Source organism: Somniosus microcephalus, chromosome 4, assembly GCF_052327205.1.
Source record: "Somniosus microcephalus isolate GS21.2 chromosome 4, FLI_Smic_1.0, whole genome shotgun sequence".
NCBI classification, from domain to species: Eukaryota; Metazoa; Chordata; class Chondrichthyes; order Squaliformes; family Somniosidae; genus Somniosus; species Somniosus microcephalus.
In genome coordinates, this window is record NC_140990.1 from 142,273,488 (window position 1) to 142,299,300 (window position 25,813).

At 46.4% G+C, this 25,813-nt stretch overlaps 1 pseudogene; it reads right to left on the bottom strand.

Annotated features, from left to right (window-relative positions):
- Nucleotides 1–25,813, bottom strand: part of LOC147119865 (uncharacterized) — a 60,025-nt pseudogene that overhangs the window by 1,093 nt on the left and 33,119 nt on the right.

Below are 25,813 nucleotides of genomic sequence, written 5' to 3' on the forward strand. Positions count from 1 at the left end.
ACCGATGGGGACCATTTTGGTGGTGGGGCAGAAATTGAGCCCTCGGCTGAGAACTTCAATTTCCTCTGGTTGAAGGGTGTGGTCGGAGAAGTTGGCGATGGACTTCCCTGTGGTTTCAACCGTGGTACCGGGACAGGCTTGCTTGCTGCTGGTGGTGTAGAAGTGCATCAGCATATAGATATATATATCCACACATATTAGTATAAAATAAGCACACATACTCTCTTATATTAAAATGGAGTCTGGAACTGTTTCAACAGGCCAAAATGGCTTCACACAGTATAACATAAGGGGAAACGGGCAGGCCCATATTAGGAAACGGTTTAAGGAAGAGGCTGTGACTCCTTTGTAGCTTGCAGGCTAGACAGTTCCATAAACAAGATAAGCTTAACAGAACAAAAGCATGATAAACCAAAGGACATGTACTGTAAACATTCGTATGAATGTCCAGAACCAAAGTGAGAGACAAACCGTCTCCATTGTATAAAACGAGGAGCCATCGTCATAAAGGTATTCCTGCATCATGACTTTTGATTATCTATGGGCTAACCTTATCTTAAGACACCGAGGCTCTGCTGACCCTTTAGTCATCTTCTTGTTGACCTTAAACATTTCTTACTCATCTCTTCCTTAATGTTATTTAGTTGTGTCTCAATACCATACCATGTGATAGAAGGTTTTGCTCTTTGTGTATAAAAAGAGGTGTTTTTGTCCATGTGTTCGGAGAAGTCACGATAGCCATTGCCTACGTGAAGCTCCCCTTGCTAGCAAGTAGTTAAATAAAGTCTGCCTTTGACGATCACTTTGTTTCACAGAGTCTTATTGAACAGTCGAAACTTCGACAGTGGTGATGCCGAGTTTCTCAAGCTTCCTGTTCTTGGTGTGCATGTAGGCAGTGTAGTTCCATTGCCTCATCTGTTTGGCGGTGTCTCGTAGCTGGTCTGTTATGTCCTGAGCACAGGCTGAGAACATGGACTCTCTCTCCATTTCGAGGTTGCGGCGTCTGCTGTAGAGCTGGTGTACGAGATGGTTGAGGAGTGTGCGAGAGGTACGACAGCAGAGTCTCTTAGCGTAGTCTGTGTTGTAGGTCGACTTGAGTGGGTTCATGATCTATGGTCCACCCCAGTCCAACACCGGCATCTCCATACGATAGAAAGCGAAGAGTTGGAATAAACGGGTCATTTTCCAAGTGGCAGGCAATGACTAGTGGGGTACCGCAAGGATTAGTCCTAGGACCCCAGCTGTTCACAATACATATTAATGATCTGGACGAGGGAATTGGATGTAATATCTCGAAATTTGCACACGACACAAAGCTGGGTGGGAGGGTATGCTGTGAGGAGGATGTCGTGAAATTCCAGTATGATTTGGACAGGTTGGGTGATTGGGCAGAAACATGGCAAATGCACAATAATGTGGATAAATGTGAGGTTATCCACTTTGGTGGCAAAAACAGGAAGGCAGACTTTTACTTGAATGGCAATAGATTGGGAGAAGGGGAAGTGCAAAGAGACCTGGGTGTTCTTGTGCACCAGTCGCTGAAGGTAAGCATGCAGGTGCAGCAGCCAGGTAAGAAGGCAAATGGTATGTTGGCCTTCGTAGCAAGAGGGTTCGAGTACAGGAACAAGGATGTCTTGCTGCAGTTGTACAGGGCCTAGGTGAGACCGCATCTTGAGTATTGTGTGCAGTTTTGGTCGCCTTATCTGAGGAAGGACTTTATTGCCATGGAGGGAGGGCAGCGAAGATTCACCAGGCTGATACCTGGGATGGCAGGAATGACGTATGAGGAGAGATTGTGTCGATATACTTACTGGAGTTTAGAAGATTGAGAGGGGTTCTCATCGAAACCTATAAAATTCTGTCAGGCCTGGATAGACTAGATGCAGGAAGGATGTTTCCGATGGTCGGGGAGTCCAGAACCAGGGGTCATAGTCTAAGGCTAAGGGGTAAACCATTTAGGATTGAAATGAGGAGGAATTTCTTCATCAAGAGAGTGGTGAACCTGTGGAATTCTCTGCCACAGAGGGCGGTGGAGGCCAGTTCATTAAATATATTCAACAAGTTGTTGGATATATTTCTTAAGGCTGAAGGGATCAAGGGATATGGGGAGAAGGCAGGGACAGGGTACTGAATTTGGATGATCAGCCATGATCTCATTGAATGCCGGAGCAGGCTCGAGGGGCCGAATGGCCTACTCCTGCTCCTATCTTCTATGTTTCTATGTTTAAATCAAGCCCCATTCACCAACCATCCTAAATCACAGCAAGACCAATTCAAACATCACCCTATCTCACGTAAAGCCCCATTCACACATCATCCTAACTCACACCAAGACCCATTCACCCATCATCCGAACTCACACCAATCCCCATTCACCCATCATCCTAATCAGACCAAGCCCCATTCACCCATCATCCTAACTCACACAAAGACCCATTAACCCATCAACCTAACTCACAGCAAGACACATTCTAACTCACACAAATAAACATTCACCCATCATCATAACACACATGAAGACACATTCACCCATCATCCTAACTTATACGAAGACGCATTCACCCATCAACCTAACTCACACCCAGCCACACTCACCCATCATCCTAACTCACACCAAGACTTAATCACCCATGATCCAAACTCACATAAAGAAACTTTCACGCCTCACCCTAACTCACACCAAGCCCATTCACATATCATCCTATCTCACACCAAGCCCCATTCACCCATCATCCTAACTCACATGAAGCCCCATTCACAATCATCATAACTCACACGAAGACTCTTTCACGCATCGTCCTAACTCACATGAAGACACATTCACCCATCATCCTAACTCACACCAAGACACATTCACCCATCTTGCTAATTCACACCAAGCCCCATTCATCAACTCACCCTAACTCACCAAGACCCATTCACCCATCATCCTAACTCACAGGAAGACACAATCATCCATCATCCTTTCCTACATTAAGATCCTTTCAGCCATTATCCTAACTCAAACCAAGACCCATTCACGCATCATCCTAATTCACTCCAAGCCCCATTCACCCATATTCCTAACTCGCACCAACCTCCATTCAATCATCATCCTAACTCACACCAAGCCCCATTCACCAATCACCTTAACTCACACCAAGGCCCATTCAACTATCAGCGTAACTTACACCATGCCACATCCATGCATCATCCTAACTTGCACTAAAACCCATTCATTCATCATCCTAGCTTGTAGCAAGCAACATTCACCCAACATCATAACTCGCAGCTAGCCCCATTCACCCATCATCCTATCTCACACCAAGGCCATTCCTGCATCATCATAACTCACACCAAGCCCAATTCACCCATCATCCTAACTTTCACCATGCCGCATTCACCCAACGTCCTAACTCACACCAAGGCCCTTTCACCCATCATCCTAACTCACACCAAGACACATTAACGCATCATCCTTATTCACACCAAGCCCCATTCACCCATCAGCCAAACTCACATCATGTCCCATTCACACATCATTCTAATTCAAACCAAAACACATTCACTCATCACCCTAACTCACACCAAGACACATTCACCTATCTTCCTAACTCACACAAGAAAAATTCACACATCATCTTACCACACACACCAAGACCCATTCATCCCTCTTCCAAACACACAACAACACCCATTCACCATAAATCCTAGATCAAACGAAAAACCAATCAACCATCATCCTAGCTTACACCAAGCCCCATTCACAGCTCATCCTACCCCACACCAAGCCACATTCAAGCATCATACTAACTAACACCGAGCTCCATTCAACCACCTTTCTAACTCACACTAAGACCCATTCACCCATCTTCCTAATCCAGACCAAGCCTCATTCAAGCATCATACTTACTTACACCAAGCCCCATTCACACATCATCCTAACTCACACCAAGACCCATTCAACCATCATCCTGATACACACCAAGCCCCATCTACACATCATTCTAACTCACACAAAGCCCCATTTACCCATCATCCTAATCACACAAAGACACATTCACCTATCATCCAAACTCACACCAAGGCCCATTCACACATGATCCTAACTCACACGAAGAACCATTCACCCCCCATCGCAACTCACACCGAGACACTTTCACGCATCATCCGAAATCACTCCATGCCCAATGCACCCTTCACCCTTACTCACACCAAGCCCCATTCACCCATCATCCTAACTCACATCAAGCCCCATTCAAACATCACCCAAACTCAGACCAAGCCCCATTCACACATCATCCTAATCAGACCAAGCCCCATTCACCCGTCATCCTAACTCACACATAGGCCCATTCACCCATCATCCTAACTCACACCAAGACACATTCACCCAACATCCTAACTCACACCAATCCCCATTCACACATCATCCTAACTCACACAAAGTCGCATTCACCCATCATCATAACTCAAACGAAGACACATTCATGCATCATCCTAACTCACACCCAGCCCAATTCACACATCATCCAGCTCACACAAAGACGCATTCACCCATCATCCTAACTCACACGAAGACACATTCACACATCATCATAACACATCCTAACACCTACGAAGATGCATTCACCCATCATCCTAGCTCACACCAAGACACAATCATCCATCATCCTAACCTACACCAAGACCCTTTCACCCATCATCCTAACATACACCAAAACCCTTTCCCCCTTCATCCTAACTCACACCAAGACACAATCATCCATCATCATAGCCTACATTCACCCATCATCCTAACATATACGAAGACTAATTCACGAATCATCCTAAACCACTCCAAGCCCCATTCACCCATCTTCCTAACTTGCACCAACCCCCATTCAATCATCATCCTAAACCACACCAAGCCCCATTCACCAATCATCTTTACTAACAACAAGGCCCATTCAACTCTCAGCCTAACTAACACCATGCCATATTCACACATCATCCTGACTCGCACGAAAACACATTCATTCATCATCCTAGCTCGTAGCAAGCCACATTCAAACATCATCATAACTCGCAGCTAACCCCATTTACACATCATCCTATCTCACACCAAGCCCCATTCACTCAATTTCGCAACTCACACCAAGGCCATTCCCGCATCATCACAACTCCCAACAAGCCCAATTCACCCATCATCCTAACTCAAACCAAGACACATTCGCCCATCATCCTAACTCACACCAAGACATATTCCCCCATCATCCTAACTCACACCAGGAAAATTCACACATCATCATACCACACACACTAAGACCCATTCATCCATCATCCTATCTCACAACTAGATCCATTCAACAATCATACTAACTCACACCAAACCCATTCACCCATCACCCTAACTCACACCAAGCCCCATTCACACAAAATCCTAAATCACTCCAAGCCCCATTCACCCATTATCCTAACGTATACCAAGCCCAATTCACCCATCATCCTAATTCACACAAAGCCCCATTCCCCCATCATCCTAACGTACACCAAGCCCCGTTCACACATTATCCTAATTCACACCAAGCCCCATTCACACATCATGCTAACTCACACCAATCCCCATTCACCCCTCATCCTAGCTTACACCAAGCCCCATTCACCCATCATCCTAAATCACACAAAGACACATTCCCCCATCATCGTAACTCACACCAAGCCATATTCACACATCATCCTAACTCACACAAGGAAAATTCACCCATCATCCTAAATCACACCCAACCCCATTCACATACCATTTTAACTCACACCAAATCCCAATCACCCATCAACATAACTCAAACGAAGTCCCATACTCCCATCATCCTAACTCACAACAAGACACATTGGCCTAGAAATTCAGTCGCGTTTGCACCCACTTATTGGCTATAGAGTGGTTGACGCCGGAAGTTTTTTAGCGCCCGAAATTCAGTTGATCCCTAACATCGGCATTAGCCGGTAGCGCTGCGCCGGCACCGATGACGTCATTGGTGTGCGCAACACCCCGGTTCCAATGCGATTCCGTGCCGACCGCCAAATTCAGTTGCGGCCGCCTCGCCCGTGGCAGCCGCAAACAGCGTTTGAAAAATGGGGCCTTGCAGCTCCGAAAGGCCGGCGCATAAAGGTGGAGGGGCGGCCGGCCGCTTTCCCGGCGACCGCCTGGCCGCACCTCCCTCCCCGGACTCCTGCACCACCACCCCGCGGCATTGGTGTCTGACTCCCGCGAGCCCAGCACTTCTCCGTGGTGCTGGGCTCATTTGCCGGGGGAATCCAGCGGCGATCTCATGGCTGCAGGCATCTCCTCCTTAAGAGAAGGAGGAGGCCTGCAGTACCCCAGCCTGCCGCAGCGCATCGGGTGCTGCAGCGGCAGCTGGACGCCTGAAACTGACTGTCATCACCCCAAGCAAGGCGGCCAAACCCTGCAATAGCGCCCGCCTCCGTCTTGGGCCGTCGCAACTGAATTTCAGGCGGGTGCTACGGGAATCCGGGCGAGCGCAAAATTTCGGGCGCTAAAGACCTAGCGCGGCGATACCGAATTTCTAGGCCATTAAACCATCATCCTAAGTCACACCAAGAACTAATCGCCCATCGTCATAACTCACAACGTGACCCAAATACCCATCATCCTAACACACACAAAGACATATTCACCCATCATCCTGACTCACACCAAGTCCCATTCACCAATTATCAGAACTCACACCAAGACCCAATCACCCATCATCCTAACTCACACCAAGACACTTTCATCCTTCATCCTAACGCACACTAAAAGCCATTCATCCATCATCCTAACTCACAGCAAGCCCCATTCACCAATCATCCTAACTAACAGCAATCCCGATTCACCCATCATCCTAACACTCCAAGCCCCATTCACCCATCAGCCTACCACACACCAAGACCCATTCACAATTCACCCTAACTCACACCAAGACCCATTCACCCACCATCCTAAATCACACCAAGCCCCTTTCAGGCATCATCCTAAGTTACACCAAGGCACATTCACACATCATCCTAACTCACACCAAGACACATTCACACATCATCCTAACTCACACCAAGTCCAATTCACCCATCATCCTAACTCACACACTGCAGGAGTTCATCAGGGCAGTGTCCTTGGCCCAATCATCTTCAGCTGTTTCATCAATGACCTTCCCTCCATCATAAGGTCAGAAGTGGGGATGTTCGCTGATGATTGCACTGTTCAGCACCATTCGAGACTCGTCAGATACTGACGCAGTCTGTGTCCATATGCAACAAGACCTGGACATCATTCAGACTTGGGCTGACAAGTAGCAAGTAACATTCGCACCACACAAGTGCCAGGCAATGACCATCTCCAACAAGCGAGACTCTAACCACCTCCCCTTGACAATCAATGGCATTACCATCGCTGAATCCCCAACTATCAACATCCTGGGGGGTTACCATTGATCAGAAACTGAACTGGACCAGCCATATAAATACTGTGGCTACAAGAGCAGGCCAGAGGCTGGGAATTCTGCGGTGGGTTTCTCACCTCCTGACTCCCCTAAACCTTACCACCATCTACAAGGGACAAGTCAGGATTGTGATGGAATACTCTCCACTTGCCTGGATGAGTGCAGCTCCAACAACACTCAAGAAGCTCGACACCATTCAGGATAAAGCAGCCTGCTTGATTGGCACTCCATCCACCACCTTCTACATTCACTCCCTCCACCACCGGCGCACTGTGGCTGCAGTGTGTACCATCGACAAGATGCACTGCAGCAACTCGCCAAAGCTCCTTCAACAGCACCTTCCAAACCCGCGACCTCTACCACTTAGAAGGACAAGGGCAGCAGACGCATGGGAACATCACCACCTACAATTTCCCCTCCAAGCCACACACCATCCTGACTTGGACCTGTATCGCCGTTCCTTCACTGTCGCTGGGCCAAAATCCTGGAACTCCCTTCCTAACAGCCTTTTGGGTGTACCTACATCATATGGACTGCAGCGGTTCATGAAGGCAGCTCACCACCATCTTCTCAAGATGGGCACTAAATGCAGGCCTAGCCAGCCACGCCCACAACCCATCAATGAATTTTAAAAAACACCAAGAAACATTCACACATCTTCCTAACTCACACCAAGACCCTTTCACTCATCATCCTAAATCACATCAAGACACATTCACGCATCATCCTAACTCCGACCAAGGCCCATTCACCCATCATCTTAACACACACCGAGCCCCATTCACACATCTTCGTAACTCACAACAACACCCATTCACCCATCATCCTAAGTCACACAAAGACCCATTCACTCATCATCCCACCACACACCAAGCCACAAACACCCATCATCCTAACTCATAGCAAGGCCATTCACGCATCATCCTAAACCAGTCCAAGCCCCAATCACCCATCTTCCAAACATGCACCAACACCCATTCAATCATCATCCTAACTCACACCTAGCCCCATTCACCAATCATCTTAACTCACAACAAGGCCCATTCAACTCTCAGCCTAACTTACACCTTACCATATTCACACATCATCCTGACTCGCAGTAAAACACGTTAATTCATCATCCTAGCTCGTAGCAAGCCACATTCACACATCATCATAACTCGCAGCTAGCCCCATTTACATATGATCCTAGCTCACACCAAGCCCCATTCATCCATCTTCGTAGCTCACACCAAGGCCATTCCCGCATCTTCATAACTCCCACCAAGTCCAATTCTCCCATCATCCTAACACACACGAATCCCCATTCACCCATCCTTGTAACTCACACCAGGCACAATTCACCCATCATCCTAACTCACATTTTGTCCCATTCACCCATCATCCTAACTCACATCATGTCCCATTCATCCATCATCCTAACTCAAACCAAGACACATTCACCCATCATGCTAGCTCACACCAAGACACATTCCCCCATCAACCTTAATCACACAAGACAAATTCACACATCATCTTATCACACACACCAAGACACATTCATCCATCATCCAAACACACAACAAACCCATTCAACCATCATACTAACTCACACCAAACCCATTCACCCAAAATCCTAACCCAAACAAAGAACCATTCAAAAATCATCCTAAAACACTCCAAGCCCCATTCACCCATCATCCTAACGTACACCAAGCCCCATTCACCAATCATCCTAACTCACACAAAGCCCCATTCCCCCATCATTCTAACGTACACCAAGGCCCATTCACACATCAGCCCAATTCACACCAAGCCCCATTCACACATCATCCAAACTCACAAAAAGACCCATTCTCCCATCATCCTAACTCACACCTAGCCCCATTCACATATCATTCTAACTCACATCAAGCCCCATTCACCCATCATCCTAACTCACTCCAAGCACCATTCACCCATCTTCCTAACTCGCACCAAACCCCATTCAATCATCATCCTAACTCACACCAAGCCCCATTCACCAATCATCTTAACTCACAACAAGGCGCATTCAACTCTCATCCTAACTTACACGATGCCACATTCACGCGTCATCCTAACTCGCAATAAAACACATTCATTCATCATCCTAGCTCGTAGCAAGCCACATTCACCCATCATCATAGCTCGCAGTTATCCCCATTCACCCATCATCCTATCTCACACCAAGCCCCATTCACCCATCTTCGTAGCTCACACCAATGCCATTCCCGCATCATCATAACTCCCATCAAGCCCAATTCTCCCATCATCCTAACACACACGAAGCCCCATTCACCCATCCTCGTAACTCACACCAGGCCCAGTTCACCCATCATCCTAACTCACATTTTGTCCCATTCAGCCATCAGCCTAACTCTCACCATGCCCCATTCACCCAACATCCTAACTCACAAGCCCCTTTCACCCATCATCCTAACTCATATCATGTCCCATTCACCGATCATCCTAACTCAAACCAAGACACAATCACCCATCATGCTAACTCACACCAAGACACATTCCCCCATCAACCTAACTCACACAAGACAAATTCACACTTCATCTTACCACACACACCAAGACCCATTCATCCATCACCCTAACTCACAACAAGACCCATTCAACCATCATACTAACTTACACCAAACCTATTCACCCGTCATCCTAACTCACACCAAGCTCCATTCACCCGAAATCCTAACCCAAACCAAGAACTGTTCACCCATCATCCTAAAACACACCAAGCCCCATTCACCCATCACCCTAACGTACACCAAGCCCCATTCACCCATCATACTAAATCACACAAAGACCCATTCCCCCATCATCCTAACGTACACCAACCCCATTCACACATCCTCCTAATTCACACCAAGCCCCATTCACATATCATCCTAACTCACACCAAATCACATTCACTCTTCATCCTAACTTACACCAAGCCCCAATTCACCCATTATCCTAACTCACACAATGACCAATTCCCCCATCATCCTAACTCACGCCAAGCCCCATTCACATATCATTCTAACTCACATCAAGCCCCATTCACCCATCATCCTAACTCACTCCAAGCCTCATTCACCCATCTTCCTAACTCGCACCAAGCCCCATTCAATCATCATCCGAACTCACACCAAGCCCCATTCACCAATCATAATAACTCACACCAAGCCCCATTCACGCATCACCCTAAATCACACCAAGCCCCATTCACCAATCACCTTAACTCACAACAAGGCGCATTCAACTCTCATCCTAACTTACACGATGCCACATTCACGCGTCATCCTAACTCGCAATAAAACACATTCATTCATCATCCTAGCTCGTAGCAAGCCACATTCACCCATCATCATAACTCGCAGCTAGCCCCATTTACATATGATCCTAGCTCACACCAAGCCCCATTCACCCATCTTCGTAGCTCGCACCAAGGCCATTCCCGCATCTTCATAACTCCCACCAAGTCCAATTCTCCCATTATCCTAACACACACGAATCCCCATTCACCCATCCTTGTAACTCACACCAGGCACAATTCACCCATCATCCTAACTCACATTTTGTCCCATTCACCCATCATCCTAACTCACATCATGTCCCATTCACCCATCATCCGAACTCACATTTTGTCCCATTCAGCCATCAGCCTAACTCTCACCATGCCCCATTCACCCAACATCCTAACTCACAAGCCCCTTTCACCCATCATCCTAACTCATATCATGTCCCATTCACCGATCATCCTAACTCAAACCAAGACACACTCACCCATCATGCTAACTCACACCAAGACACATTCCCCCATCAACCTAACTCACACAAGACAAATTCACACTTCATCTTACCACACACACCAAGACCCATTCATCCATCACTCTAACTCACAGCAAGACCCATTCAACCATCATACTAACTTACACCAAACCTATTCACCCGTCATCCTAACTCACACCAAGCTCCATTCACCCGAAATCCTAACCCAAACCAAGAACCGTTCACCCATCATCCTAAAACACACCAAGCCCCATTCACCCATCATCCTAACGTACACCAAGCCCCATTCACCCATCATACTAAATCACACAAAGACCCATTCCCCCATCATCCTAACGTACACCAACCCCATTCACACATCCTCCTAATTCACACCAAGCCCCATTCACATATCATCCTAACTCACACCAAATCACATTCACTGTTCATCCTAACTTACACCAAGCCCCAATTCACCCATTATCCTAACTCACACAATGACCAATTCCCCCATCATCCTAACTCACGCCAAGCCTCATTCACATATCATTCTAACTCACATCAAGCCCCATTCACCCATCATCCTAATTCACTCCAAGCCTCATTCACCCATCTTCCTAACTCGCACCAAGCCCCATTCAATCATCATCCGAACTCACACCAAGCCCCATTCACCAATCATAATAACTCACACCAAGCCCCATTCACACATCACCCTAAATCACTCCAAGCCCCATTCACCCATCATTCTAACTCCCACCAAGCCCCATTAACCCATCATCCGAACTCGCACCAAGAACATTCACCCATCAGTCTAACACACACAAAGACCTATACAAACATCATCCTAACTCAGACCAAGACCCATTCACCCATCATTCTAATTACACCATGCCCCATTCACCCATCAGCGTAACGCACACTAAAAGCATTCATCCATGATCCTAGCTCACAGCAAGCCCCATTCACCAATCATCCTAACTCATAGCAAACCCCATTCACCCATCTCCGTATCTCCCAAAAGGCCATTCCCCCATCAACCTAACTCACACCAAGAGACAATCACCCATCATTATAACGCACACAAAGCCAATTTCTCCCATCATCCTAAGTCACACAAAGCCCCATTCACCAATCATCCTAATTTACACCAATACCCATTCACCCACCTTCCTAAATCACACAAAGCCCCATTCATCCATCATCCTAAGTTACACCAAGCCCCATTCACACATCATCCTAACTCACACCAATACCCATTCACCCGTCATCCTAACTCACATCAAGACCCATTCACCCACCTTCCTAAATCACACCAAGCCCCTTTCAGCCATCATCCTAAGTTACACCTAGCCCCATTCACACATCATCGTAACTCACATCAAGCCCCATTCACCCATCATCTAAGTCACACCAAGACCCATTCACCCATCATCCTATCTCACACAAAGACCCATTCACCCTTCATCCTAACTCACACGAAGACTCATTCACCCATCCTCCTAACTCACACCAAGAAACATTCACACATTGTCCTAACTCACACAAAGCCCCATTCACCAATCATCCTAATTTACACCAATACCCATTCACCCACCTTCCTAACTCACAGCAAGCCCCATTCAAACATCATCCGAAATAACAGCAAGCCCCATTCACCACTCATCCGAACTAACAGCAAGCCCCATTGACCAATCATTCGAACTAACAGCAAGCCCCATTTACAGATCATCCAAACTCACACCAAGCCAAATTCACTCATCACCCTAACTCAAACCAAAACCCATTCACGCATTCTCCTAAATCACTCCAAGCCTCATTCACCCATCTTCCTAACTCGCACCAACTGCCATTCAATCATCATCCTAACTCACACCAAGCCCCATTCACCAATCATCCGAAATAACAGCAAGCCCCATTCACCCATCATCCAAACTCACACCAAGCCCAATTCATCCATCATCCTAACTCACACCAAGCCCCACTCACCAACCAACTTAACTCACAACAAGGCGCATTCAACTTTCAGCCTAACTTACACCATGCCTTTCCCCAATCATCCTAACTCAAACCAAGACCCATTTACGCATCATTCTAACTCACACCAAGACCCTTTCACCCACCTTCCTAAATCACACCAAGACCAATTCACCCATCATCCTACACACACGAAGACCCATTCACACATGCTCATAATTCACACCAGGCCCCATTCACCCAACATCCTAACTCACACCAAGCCCCTTTCACCCATCCTCCTAATTCACATCATGTCACATTCACCCATCATCCTAACTCAAACCAAGACACATTCACACATCATCCTAACTCACACAAAGACACATTCCCCATCATCATAACTCACACAAAGACACATTCCCCCATCATCATAACTTACACAAAGACACATTCCCCCATCATCATAACTCACACAAGATAAATTCATACATCATCTTACCACACACACCAAAACCCATTCATCCATCATCCTAACTCACAACAAGACCCATTCAAGCATCATACTAACTCACACCAAACCCCATTCACTCAAAATCCTAGCACAAACCAAGATTCATTCACCCATCATCCTAAATCACTCAAAGCCCCATTCACCCATCATCCTAACGTACACCAAGCCCCATTCACCCATCATCTTAACTCACACAAAGCCCCATTCCCCCATCATCCTAACGTACACCAAGCCGCATTCACCCATCATCCTAACTCACACAACGACCCATTCCCCCATCATCCTAAATCACAGCAAGACCCATTCTCACATCATTCTAATTCACACCAAGCCCCATTCACCAATAATCCTAACTCACATCAAGAAACATTCACCCATCATCCTAACTCACACCAAGCCCCATTCACACATCATTCTAACTCACACCAAGTCCCATTCACCCATCCTCCTAACTCACACCAAGCCCCATTCACACATCATCCTAACTCAGACCAAGGCCCATTCACCCACCATCCTAACACACACCGAGCTCAGTTCACACATCATCGTAACTCACAACAACACCCATTCACTCATCATGCTAAATCACATCAAGACCCATTCAATCATCATTCTAAATCACACCAAGGCTCATTCACCCATCATCCTAACACACACCGACCCCCATTCACCCATCATCCAAACTCAAATGAACACCCATTCCTCCACCATCCTGAGTCAGAGCAAGACCCATTCACCCACCACCCGAACTTACAATAAGCACCATTCACCCATCATCCTCACTCACACCAAGCCCGATTCACACATTATCTTAACAAACACAACAAGACCCATTCATCCATCATCCTAACTCACACCAAGACCCATCAACCTAAATTACACCAAGCTCCATTGAAACATCATCCTAACTCACACCAAGACCTATTGACCCATCATCCTAACTCACACCAAGACACATTGACACATCATCCTAAATCACTCCAAGCCCTATTCACCCATCATCCTAACTCACTCCATGCCCCATTCACCAATCAGCATAACTCACACCAAGACCCATTCACGATAATCCTAACTCATTCCAGGAACATTCACCCATTATCCTAACTCAGACCAAGCCCCATTGACACAGCATCGTAACTCACAGCAAGCCCCTTTCACCCATCATCCTAACTCGCACCAAGCCCCAATCACTCATCTTCCTAAACCACACCAAGACCTGTTCGACCATCATCCTAACTCACACAAAGCCCCCTTCACATATCATCGTTACTCACAACAAAATTAATTCGCCCATCATCCTAAATCACACCAAGACCCATTCATCCATCACATTAACTCACACCAAGCCCCATTCCCTCATCATCCTAACTCACACCTAGACCTGTTCAACCATTATCATAACTCACACCAAGCCCCATTCAAACATCATCCTAACTCAGAACAAAACCAGTTCGCCCATCATCCTAAATCACACCAAGCCCCATTCACCAATCATCCTAACTCACACCAAGATCCATGCACCCACCATCCTAACTCACACCATGCTCCATTCAGCCATCATCCTAACGCACACAAAGAGCCATTCCTCCGTCATCCTAACTCACAGCAAGCCCCATACACCCATCATCCAACTCACACCAAGCCCCCTTCATCCATCTTCGTAAATCACACCAAGGCCATTCCCCCATCATCTTAACTCACACCAAGCTCCATTCACCCGAAATCCTAACCCAAACCAAGAACTGTTCACCCATCATCCTAAAACACACCAAGCCCCATTCACCCATCACCCTAACGTACACCAAGCGCCATTCACCCATCATACTAAATCACACAAAGACCCATTCCCCCATCATCCTAACGTACACCAACCCCATTCACACATCCTCCTAATTCACACCAAGCCCCATTCACATATCATCCTAACTCACACCAAATCACATTCACTCTTCATCCTAACTTACACCAAGCCCCAATTCACCCATTATCCTAACTCACACAATGACCAATTCCCCCATCATCCTAACTCACGCCAAGCCCCATTCACATATCATTCTAACTCACATCAAGCCCCATTCACCCATCATCCAAACTCACTCCAAGCCTCATTCACCCATCTTCCTAACTCGCACCAAGCCCCATTCAATCATCATCCGAACTCACACCAAGCCCCATTCACCAATCATAATAACTCACACCAAGCCCCATTCACGCATCACCCTAAATCACACCAAGCCCCATTCACCAATCACCTTAACTCACAACAAGGCGCATTCAACTCTCATCCTAACTTACACGATGCCACATTCACGCGTCATCCTAACTCGCAATAAAACACATTCATTCATCATCCTAGCTCGTAGCAAGCCACATTCACCCATCATCATAACTCGCAGCTAGCCCCATTTACATATGATCCTAGCTCACACCAAGCCCCATTCACCCATCTTCGTAGCTCACACCAAGGCCATTCCCGCATCTTCATAACTCCCACCAAGTCCAATTCTCCCATTATCCTAACACACACGAATCCCCATTCACCCATCCTTGTAACTCACACCAGGCACAATTCACCCATCATCCTAACTCACATTTTGTCCCATTCACCCATCATCCTAACTCACATCATGTCCCATTCACCCATCATCCGAACTCACATTTTGTCCCATTCAGCCATCAGCCTAACTCTCACCATGCCCCATTCACCCAACATCCTAACTCACAAGCCCCTTTCACCCATCATCCTAACTCATATCATGTCCCATTCACCGATCATCCTAACTCAAACCAAGACACACTCACCCATCATGCTAACTCACACCAAGACACATTCCCCCATCAACCTAACTCACACAAGACAAATTCACACTTCATCTTACCACACACACCAAGACCCATTCATCCATCACTCTAACTCACAGCAAGACCCATTCAACCATCATACTAACTTACACCAAACCTATTCACCCGTCATCCTAACTCACACCAAGCTCCATTCACCCGAAATCCTAACCCAAACCAAGAACCGTTCACCCATCATCCTAAAACACACCAAGCCCCATTCACCCATCACCCTAACGTACACCAAGCCCCATTCACCCATCATACTAAATCACACAAAGACCCATTCCCCCATCATCCTAACGTACACCAATCCCATTCACACATCCTCCTAATTCACACCAAGCCCCATTCACATATCATCCTAACTCACACCAAATCACATTCACTCTTCATCCTAACTTACACCAAGCCCCAATTCACCCATTATCCTAACTCACACAATGACCAATTCCCCCATCATCCTAACTCACGCCAAGCCTCATTCACATATCATTCTAACTCGCACCAAGCCCCATTCAATCATCATCCGAACTCACACCAAGCCCCATTCACCAATCATAATAACTCACACCAAGCCCCATTCACACATCACCCTAAATCACTCCAAGCCCCATTCACCCATCATTCTAACTCCCACCAAGCCCCATTAACCCATCATCCGAACTCGCACCAAGAACATTCACCCATCAGTCTAACACACACCAAGACCTATACAAACATCATCCTAACTCAGACCAAGACCCATTCACCCATCATTCTAATTACACCATGCCCCATTCACCCATCAGCGTAACGCACACTAAAAGCATTCATCCATGATCCTAGCTCACAGCAAGCCCCATTCACCAATCATCCTAACTCATAGCAAACCCCATTCACCCATCTCCGTATCTCCCAAAAGGCCATTCCCCCATCAACCTAACTCACACCAAGAGACAATCACCCATCATTATAACGCACACAAAGCCAATTTCTCCCATCATCCTAAGTCACACAAAGCCCCATTCACCCATCATCCTAATTTACACCAATACCCATTCACCCACCTTCCTAAATCACACAAAGCCCCATTCATCCATCATCCTAAGTTACACCAAGCCCCATTCACACATCATCCTAACTCACACCAATACCCATTCACCCGTCATCCTAACTCTCATCAAGACCCATTCACCCACCTTCCTAAATCACACCAAGCCCCTTTCAGCCATCATCCTAAGTTACACCTAGCCCCATTCACACATCATCGTAACTCACATCAAGCCCCATTCACCCATCATCTAAGTCACACCAAGACCCATTCACCCATCATCCTATCTCACACAAAGACCCATTCACCCTTCATCCTAACTCACACGAAGACTCATTCACCCATCCTCCTAACTCACACCAAGAAACATTCACACATTGTCCTAGCTCACATCAAGGCCCATTCGCCAATTATCCTAACTCACACCAAAACCCAATCACCCATCATCCTAACGCACACAAAGAGCCATTCTTCCATCATCCTAACTCACAGCAAGCCCCATTCACACATCATCCGAAATAACAGCAAGCCCCATTCACCACTCATCCGAACTAACAGCAAGCCCCATTGACCAATCATTCGAACTAACAGCAAGCCCCATTTACACATCATCCAAACTCACACCAAGCCAAATTCACTCATCACCCTAACTCAAACCAAAACCCATTCACGCATTCTCCTAAATCACTCCAAGCCTCATTCACCCATCTTCCTAACTCGCACCAACTGCCATTCAATCATCATCCTAACTCACACCAAGCCCCATTCACCAATCATCCGAAATAACAGCAAGCCCCATTCACCCATCATCCAAACTCACACCAAGCCCAATTCATCCATCATCCTAACTCACACCAAGCCCCACTCACCAACCAACTTAACTCACAACAAGGCGCATTCAACTTTCAGCCTAACTTACACCATGCCTTTCCCCCATCATCCTAACTCAAACCAAGACCCATTTACGCATCATTCTAACTCACACCAAGACCCTTTCACCCACCTTCCTAAATCACACCAAGACCAATTCACCCATCATCCTACACACACGAAGCCCCATTCACACATGCTCATAATTCACACCAGGCCCCATTCACCCAACATCCTAACTCACACCAAGCCCCTTTCACCCATCCTCCTAATTCACATCATGTCACATTCACCCATCATCCTAACTCAAACCAAGACACATTCACACATCATCCTAACTCACACAAAGACACATTCCCCATCATCATAACTCACACAAAGACACATTCCCCCATCATCATAACTTACACAAAGACACATTCCCCCATCATCATAACTCACACAAGATAAATTCATACATCATCTTACCACACACACCAAAACCCATTCATCCATCATCCTAACTCACAACAAGACCCATTCAAGCATCATACTAACTCACACCAAACCCCATTCACTCAAAATCCTAGCACAAACCAAGATTCATTCACCCATCATCCTAAATCACTCAAAGCCCCGTTCACCCATCATCCTAACGTACACCAAGCCCCATTCACCCATCATCTTAACTCACACAAAGCCCCATTCCCCCATCATCCTAACGTACACCAAGCCGCATCCACCCATCATCCTAACTCACACAACGACCCATTCCCCCATCATCCTAATTCACAGCAAGACCCATTCTCACATCATTCTAATTCACACCAAGCCCCATTCACCAATAATCCTAACTCACACCAAGAAACATTCACCCATCATCCTAACTCACACCAAGCCCCATTCACACATCATTCTAACTCACACCAAGCCCCATTCACCCATCCTCCTAACTCATACCAAGCCCCATTCACACATCATCCTAACTCAGACCAAGGCCCATTCACCCACCATCCTAACACACACCGAGCTCAGTTCACACATCATCGTAACTCACAACAACACCCATTCACTCATCATGCTAAATCACATCAAGACCCATTCAATCATTTTCTAAATCACACCAAGGCTCATTCACCCATCATCCTAACACACACCGACCCCCATTCACCCATCATCCAAACTCAAATGAACACCCATTCCTCCACCATCCTGAGTCAGAGCAAGACCCATTCACCCACCACCCCAACTTACAACAAGCACCATTCACCCATCATCCTCACTCACACCAAGCCCGATTCACACATTATCTTAACACACACAACAAGACCCATTCATCCATCATCCTAACTCACACCAAGACCCATTCATCCATCATCCTAAAGCACGCCAAACCCCATCCTCCCATAATCCTAACTCACACCAAACCCCATCAACCTAAATTACACCAAGCTCCATTGAAACATCATCCTAACTCACACCAAGACCTATTGACCCATCATCCTAACTCACACCAAGACACATTGACACATCATCCTAAATCACTCCAAGCCCTATTCACCCATCATCCTAACTCACTCCATGCCCCATTCACCAATCAGCATAACTCACACCAAGACCCATTCATCCATCACATTAACTCACACCAAGCCCCATTCCCTCATCATCCTAACTCACACCTAGACCTGTTCAACCATCATCATAACTCACACCAAGCCCCATTCAAACATCATCCTAACTCAGAACAAAACCAGTTCGCCCATCATCCTAAATCACACCAAGCCCCATTCACCAATCATCCTAACTCACACCAAGATCCATGCACCCACCATCCTAACTCACACCATGCTCCATTCAGCCATCATCCTAACGCACACAAAGAGCCATTCCTCCGTCATCCTAACTCACAGCAAGCCCCATACACCCATCATCGAACTCACACCAAGCCCCCTTCATCCATCTTCGTAAATCACACCAAGGCCATTCCCCCATCATCTTTACTCACACCAAGCCCCATTCCCCCATCTTACTTACTCCCACCAAGCCCCATTCACCCATCATCCAAACTCACACCAAGCCCCATTCACCCATCATCTTAACTCACACCAAGGCACATGCACCCATCATCCTTACTCCCACCACGCCCCATTCACCCATCATCCTAACTGACACCAAGACACATTCATCCATCATCCTGACTCACATCAAGACACATTCACCCATCACCCTAACTCAGACTAAGACCCATTCACGCATCTTCCTAACTCGCACCAAGCCCCATTCAATCATCATCGTAACTCACACCAACCACTTTCACCAATCATCATAAATCACACCAATCCCCATTCACCCATCATTCCAAATCACACCAAGCCCCATTCACCTATCATCCTAACTTACATCATGCCCCATTCACACATCATCGTAACGCACACTAAGAGCCATTCACCCATCATTCTAAATCACACAAAGCCCCATTCACGAATCATCCAACTCACACCAAGAATCATTCACCCATCAACCTAACTCACACCAAGAAAAAATTAACACATCTTCCTAACTCACGCCAAGGCCCATTCACCAATTATCCTAACTCATACCAAGCCCCATTCACCCATCAGCCTAACTCACACCAAGACCCATTAAAACATTAGCTTAACTCACACCAAGTCCCATTCACCCACCATTCTAAATCACACCAAGCCCCTTTCAGTCATCATCCTAAGTTACACCAAACTCCAATCACATCTTCCTAACTCAGCTCAAGAAACATTCACACATCTTCCAAACACACACAGTGCCCAATGCACACATCATCATAACTCACAACTACAACCATTGAACAATCGTCCTTACTCACACCAGAGCCCATTCACCCATCATCCTAACTCACACCAAGACCCATTGTTCCAACATCCTAAATCACTCCAATCCCCATTCACCCATAATCCTAACTCACACAAAGCCCCATTATCCTAAATTACACCAAGCTCCATTGACCCATCACCCTAACTCACACCAAGCCCCATTCACACATCATCCTAACTCACACCAAGGCGATTCACGCATCATCCTGACTCACAGAAAGACACATTCACCCATCATCCTAACTCAGACTAAGACCCATTCACGCATCATCCTAAATCACTCCAAGCGCCATTCACCTATCTTCCTAACTCGCACCAAGCCCCATTCAATCATCATCCTAACTCACACCAAGCCCCATTCGCCAATCATCATAACTCACACCAAGCCCCATTCACCCATCATCCTAAATCATTCCAAGTCCCACTCACCCATCATCCTAACTCACAACAAGCACCATTAACACACCATCCTAACTCACACTAAGAGCATTCACCCATCATCTTAAAACAGACCGAGACCTATGCATACATCATCCTAACTCAGTCCAAGACCCATTCATCCATTATCCTAACTCACAGCAAGCCCCTTTCATCAATGCTCCTAACTCACAGCTACCCCATTCAGCCATCATCCTAACTCACACCAAGACACAATTACCCATCATCATAACGCACAGCCAGTCAAATGCTCCCATCATCCTAAGTCACACCAAGACCCATTCAACCATCACCCTAGCTCATACAAAGACCCATTCACCCATCATCCTAACTCACACCAAGAAACATTCACACACCTTCGTAACTCACAGCAAGGCCCATTCACTCATCATACTAAATCACAACAAGACCCATTCACTCATCATCCTAAATCACACCAAGGCTCATTCACCCATCATCCTAACACACACGGAGCCCCATTCACCCATCATCCAAACTCACATGAACACCCATTCATCCACCATCCTGACTCAGAGCAAGACCCATTCACCCACCATCCGTACTTACCATAAGCACCATTCACCCAACATGCAAAATCACGCAAAGACCCATTCACCCATCATCCTAAATCACTCCAAGCCCCATTCACCCATAATCCTAAATCACACCAAGGCTATTCCCCCATCAACGTAACTCCCACCAAGCCCCATTCACCCATCATGCTAACACATCCAAAGACGCATTCACCCATCAACCTAACTCAAACCAATCAACATTCACCCATCATCCTAACTCACACCAAGACCAATTCACCCATCATCCTAAACCACTCCAAGCCGCATTCACCCATCATCCTAAATCACACCAAGACCCATTCACCAATCATCCGAACTCACACCAAGATCCATTCACACACCATCCTAACTCAGACGAAGCTCCATTCTTCCATCAACCTAACTCACATCAAGCCCCATTCACCCATCACCATAACTCACAGCAAGCCCCATTCACCCATCATCCAATCTCACACCAAGCCCCATTCACCTATCATCGTAACTCGCACCAAGCCAGATTCACCCATCATCCCAATTCAGTCCAAGCCCCATTCACCCATCATCCAAAATTACACCTAGCCTCATCAACCTAACTCACACCTAGACACTTTCACTAAAAGTACACCAAGCCCCATTTATACAACATCCTTACAAACACCAAGCCCCATTCACTCATTATCCTATCTCACCCCAGTACTCATCCACCCATCATTATAACTCACAGCAAGCCCCATTCACCCATAATCCTAACTCACACCATGGCCATTCCCCCATCATCCTTATTCACACCGTGCCCCATTCACCCATCATCCAAACACATCCGAAGATGCATTCACCCATAATCATAACACACACCAATCCGCATTCACACATCATCCTAACTCATACCAAGACCATTTGTCCCATCATCCTAACTCAAACCAAGACCAATTCACCCATCATCCTAAATCACTCAAAGCCCCATTCACCCTTCATCCTAACTTAAACCAAGCCGTAATCACACATCATCCTAACTCACACCAAAATCAATTCGCCCATCATCCTAAATCTTATCAAGCCCAATTCACCAATCATCCTAACTCACACCAAGATCGATTCACCCACCATCCTAACTCACACCAATCACCATTCACCCATCATCCTAACTCAAAACAAGACCCATTCAACCATCATCCTAACTCACAGCAAGCCCCATTCACACACCATCCTAATACACACCAAGAACCATTCACCCATCATGCTATCTCGCACTAATACTCATTCACACATCATCCTAACTCACAGCAAGCCCCATTCATACATCATTCTAACTCACACCAAGCCCTATTCATCCATCATCCTAACTAACAACAAGACCCATTCAACCATCATCCTAACTCACACCATGACCCATTCACCCATCATCCTAACTCAGAGCAAGCCCCACTCACACTTCATCCTAACGTAAACCAAGCACCATTCACACATCATCCTAACACACGCCAAAATACATTCTCGCCTCATCCTAACTCACACCAAGACCCATTAACCAATCATCCTATCTCGCAACAAGCCCATTCAAACATCATCCTAACACACACCAGGAACTATGCACCCATCATCCTAACTCAGACCAAGCCCCATTCACACATCATGCAAACTTACACCAAGCCCCATTCACCCATCATCCTAACTCACACCGAGCCCCATTCACCCATCATCATAACTCACACCAAGCCCCATTCATTCATCATCCTAACTCACACCAAGACCCATTCACCCATAATTCTAAATGTCACCAAGACCCATTTACCCTTCATCCTATCTCACACCAAGCCACATTCACCCATCACCCTAACTCACACCAAGACCTCTCGCCCATGTTCCTAACTCACACCAAAACCAATTCACCCATCATCTTAAACCACTCCAAGTCACATTCACCCATAAGCCTAACTCACACCAAACCCCATCATCCTAAATTACACCAAGCTCCATTGAAACATCATCCTAACTCACACCAAGACCCTTTCACCCATCATCCTAACTCACAGCAATACACATTCACCCAACATCCTAAATCACACCAAGCCCCTTTCATCAATCATCCTAAATTACACCAAGCCCCATTCGCACATCATCCTATCTCACACAAAAATCCATGCACCCATCATCCTACATCAGACCAAGCCCATTTACACATTATCCGAAATCAGTCCAAGCCCCATTCACGCATCATCCCACCATACACCAAGCCCCATCATCCTAACTCACACTAAGACACATTCACCCATCATCCTAACTCAAACCTATCCCCATTCACCCATCATTCTAACTTATAACAAGCCACATTCACACATCATCCTAATACACACCAAGACTCATTCACCCATCATCCTAACTCATGCCAAGCCCCATTCACCTATTATCCTAGATAACAGCAAGCCCAATTCACCCTTCATCCTTACGTACACCAATCCCAATTCACACATCAGACATTCATTCACACATCATCCTTACGCCCACGAAGACCCATGCACCAATCATCCTAACTCACACCAAGCCACGTTCACCCATCATCCTAAATCAGTCCAAGCCATATTCACCCATCATCTTAACTTACAACAAGGCCCATCATCCTAACTCACACCAAAACCCATTCAGCCATCATCCTAACTCACAGCAAGCCCCATTCACTCATCATCCTAACTCACACAAAGCCACTTTCACCAATTATCCTAACTTACAGCAAGCCCATGTCACACATCATCCTAACTCACACCAAGCCCCATTCACACATCCTCCTAACATAAACCAACCACATTCACCCATCATCCTAAGTCTAACCAAGCCCCATTCACCCATCACTCTAAATCACTCCAAGCCCCATTAACCCTCATCATAACTCCCAGCAAGTCCCATTCACACATCATCCTAACTCACACCTAGCACCATTCACCCATCATGCTAATATACACCAAGCGCCATTGACCAATCATCCTAACTCACACCATGCCCCATTCACACATCATCCTAACTCACACAAAGACACATTCAATCATCATCCTAAATCACACCAAGTTTCATTCACCCATCATCCTAACTCACACCAAGTCCCATTCACCCATCATCCTAACCCACACCAAGCCGCATTCACATATTTTCCTAACACACACCAAGCCACATTCACCCATCATCCTAACTCACACCAAGTCCATTCACACATTATCCTAACTCACACAAAGATGAATTCACCCATCAACCTAACTCAAACCACGTTCCATTCACTCATCATCCTATCTCACACCAAGACACATTCACTCAATCCTAACTCACACCAAGCCCAAATAATCCATCATCATAAGTCACAGCAAGTCCCATTCACACAGCATCCACCTAACACGAAGACCAATTCACACATTATGCTAACGCATCCGAAGACGCATCACCCATCATCCTAACTCACACCAAGACACATTCACACAACATCTTAACTCACACCAAGCCCCATTCATCCATCATCCTAACTCACACCTGTAGTGTATGCACCCGTCTACCTTTAAGGA